This window comes from Macaca nemestrina, chromosome 14 (assembly GCF_043159975.1).
Source record: "Macaca nemestrina isolate mMacNem1 chromosome 14, mMacNem.hap1, whole genome shotgun sequence".
NCBI classification, from domain to species: Eukaryota; Metazoa; Chordata; class Mammalia; order Primates; family Cercopithecidae; genus Macaca; species Macaca nemestrina.
Window position 1 is genome coordinate 115,225,551 of NC_092138.1, and position 3,298 is coordinate 115,228,848.

At 53.5% G+C, this 3,298-nt stretch overlaps 1 long non-coding RNA gene across 1 annotated transcript in view; it reads right to left on the minus strand.

The window, feature by feature from the left end:
• Positions 1–3,202, minus strand: part of LOC139358239 (uncharacterized) — a 43,496-nt gene extending 40,294 nt beyond the window's left edge. The window contains exon 1 of the long non-coding RNA XR_011612909.1: positions 3,104–3,202. This is a non-coding gene — a long non-coding RNA (uncharacterized lncRNA). The remainder of the gene's footprint in view (positions 1–3,103) is intronic.
• Positions 3,203–3,298: the final 96 nt, after the last annotated feature.

The window sequence follows — 3,298 nt, forward strand, 5'->3', positions numbered from 1 at the left end:
GGCCCTCCCTCTCAGAGTTCGGCCCCGAGGAAATACTAGTCACTCGGTGACAACACGGTTCTTCGAAAGCCCCAAGTCCTAAAAGAGGCTGGTGTTCTGCATTTCGGCCCTGCTGCAACCTCAGAGCCCTGCCGCCTGCTCCTGATCCCACAGGCGCCGTCTCTGAAGAGGCCACTCTCGGAAGCACTGAGAGTGGACTGGCGTGCGTGTGGGTCCTGCCTAGAACCAGGGCTCACTTCCCTGGTTGTGCCTACTAGCTGTGCGTCCTTGGGCAGCTTCTCAACCTCTCGGAGCCTTGGTTTCCTCATTGTAAAAAGGAGATAATAAAGGCATCATGTCACAGGCTTGTTGGGAGGGTGCAAGGAGGTACTAAATGTAACAAACTGAACACAGAGTTGGGTACACAAGTGCTCCTCAGTGCTACATGTCACCCCCACCCTCCTGGGCCAAGTGTCCAGAGTGCTGTGATGAGGGTCAGACTCAATTCAGCCAGACCCAGGGGACACTGACCCAGGAATTACAATGGAAGATGTTTTCACTGTGGAGGAGCTGGGGGCCGGAAGACTCATCAGGTTTAGGGAGGCCCAAGTGGACACTGGATGGTCGGGGTTGCCCTGGGGAGGAGAGCCTGGTGGAGGGACCCGGGTCAGTGAGGAGGGTGGCCAGCAGGCCTGGACTGCAGGGCTGATCAGAGGTCCTTGAGTGCGGGTGGGGAGAAACCTTCTAGAAATGTTTGTATTTATTTATTTAGGAGAGCGAGTCTCGCTCTGTTGCCAGGCTGGAGTGCAGTGGTGCGATTTCAGCTCACTTCAACTTCCACCTCCTGGGTTCAAGCGATTCTCCTGCCTCAGCCTCCCGAGTAGCTGGGACTACAGGCGCAAGTCACCATGCCTGGCTAATTGTTTGGTATTTTCAGTAGAGACGGGGTTTCACCATGTTGGCCAGGATAGTCTCGATCTCTTGTTCTTGTGATGGGCCCGCCTTGGCTTCTCAAAGTGCTGGGATTACAGGCATGAGCCACTGTGCGTGGCTGAAATGTTGTATTGATAAAAATCGTTTAGAGAAGGCCGGGCCGGCCGGGCACGGTGGCTCACGCCTGTAATCCCAGCACTTTGGGAGGCCGAGGCGGGCGGATCACAAGGTCAGGAGATCGAGACCACGGTGAAACCCCGTCTCTACTAAAAATACAAAAAATGAGCCGGGCGCAGTGGCGGGCGCCTGTAGTCCCAGCTACTCGGTAGGCTGGGGCAGGAGAATGGCGTGAACCCAGGAGGCGGAGCTTGCAGTGAGCCAGGATCGCGCCACTGCACTCCAGCTTGGGCGACAGAGCAAGACTCCGTCTCAAAAAAACAAACAAACAAACAAACAAAAAAACAAAAAAAAAAGAGAAGGCCGGGCGTAGTGGCTTGCACCTGTAATCCCAGCACTTTGGGAGGCCAAGGCGGGTGGAGCACCTGAGGTTAGGAGTTCGAGACCAGCTTGACCAACGTGGTGAAACCCCATCTCTACTGAAAATACAAAATTAGCCGGGCGTGACGGCGCATGCCTGTAATCCCAGCCACTCGGGAGGCTGAGGCAGGAGAATTGCTTGAACCTGGGAGGGGGAGGTTGCAGTGACCACCCCAGTGCACTCCAGCCTGGGCAACAAGAGCGAAACTCTGTCTCAAAAAAAAAAAAAAGAAAAAAAAAAAAAAGGAAAATCCTCTAACCCCGTTCAGCAATTTTTGCAATCCAGCCCTGCAGTCATAGCTAAAATTCTGAAACCATATAACGCCGGCAAGGAAGAGAATTTAACAAAGGCAAGTAATTTGCTTTACTAAGTTTTAAATCCTCTTATAACCTACCAAACTGTTGTCAGGCTCAGGAAAAAATATCGCAGGTGAAAACAGAAGAGAAAATAAGAATCACAGAAAAGGAACAAACATGTTGCATATTTGTTTTTCAGAACATTAACTAGGCTTTGGCCACCAGGAGTGACTTAGTAAATGGAACTGTTTCTCTGAACAATTTTTTTTTTTTTTTTTTTTGAGACGGAGTTTTGCTTTTGTTGCCCAGGCTGGAGTGCAGTGGCACGATCTTGGCTCAGTGCAACCTCCGCCTCCTGGGTTCAAGCGATTCTCCTGCCTCACCCTCAGGTGATCCACCTGCCTCAGCCTCAGACTCAGGTGATCCATTCCCCTCAGCCTCCCAAAGTACTGGGATTACAGGCGTGAGCCACCGCGCCAGGTGGGATTATCTCGTTTTTACTAGAAGGCTCTATCTCCTGGGGGTGGGATGGGGTGGTGAGATCAATTCACCTGGAAGTGGAAGCTGGGAACCTGGTTTGAGTTCTGATAGTTCTGGGGTCCAGCCCCTTATCTTGCTTCGCCTGGAGGGCTGAAGGACTGGAAATACTTTTGTTTTGGGGCTGGAACGCGGGCTGCAGTTTGGGAGGCGGCGGTAGTTTGGAAGAGGAGGCGGGGTCTGGTAAGCACTTTACCCGAATTGGGCAGTGGGAATTTGGGAATTGAGGACAATGGGAAGCTGGTTCTGAGTTTTAAACTGGGGAGTGACAGATCAGAGCTGGATTTTTAGGAGTTTCTCTGTCTGCAGGTTTAAAAAAGACCCGGGTGGGAGGTAGGGCTGGGGTGAGGAGGGAGAGAAGTGGGCGATCTGAGAGCTGAGGCGGGGTGGAAGGGAGAGCAGCGCGTCACGGGCTCGGGATTCCGGCCCAGGCGGCCAGAGATAGAGGTGAGCTTCTTTCTCCGAACTGGCTTTGCTAACCTGTGACTGTCACTACTCCATGCTCCAGGGCACCTGGCCCAAGGGATCAAGCCTTTTGGGCACACAGATCCACCTGGAGCCCTGAAGGACCAGACAGGGACCTCGCCTTCTCTGTGTCCTTCCTGGGAAGGGGACTCCAGACCAACTGCCAGTCTTCCGGTTCCACCTCTCTGACAACCGCTCACCTCACCCTCCTTGGCATCTTTATTTCAAACGCTCTGTCCTTTTGTTTGCACGGGTTCCTGTGTCACATTCTGTGTTCCCATTTTTAATTGGAGAATAAGGGACTGCGTTATTCTACCCACAGGCCTAGCTGAGGGGATAGGGAGGCCGTGCCTACCTCCAAGGCTCTACGAAGTGAAGCAGGCGAGAATGTGCAGTCGTCGAGGCCAGAGGACCGGGCCTCAGCTTCTCCTTAAGACCCTGAGTCCTCCTCTGGGGACCACCCCGTTGTACCTGGAGGAGAAAATGCCCGCCCAGGAGGGAAGGGTTGGCCCCCAGAGAGCCCGCTGCGAAGTGAGTTTGCGCACTGCGG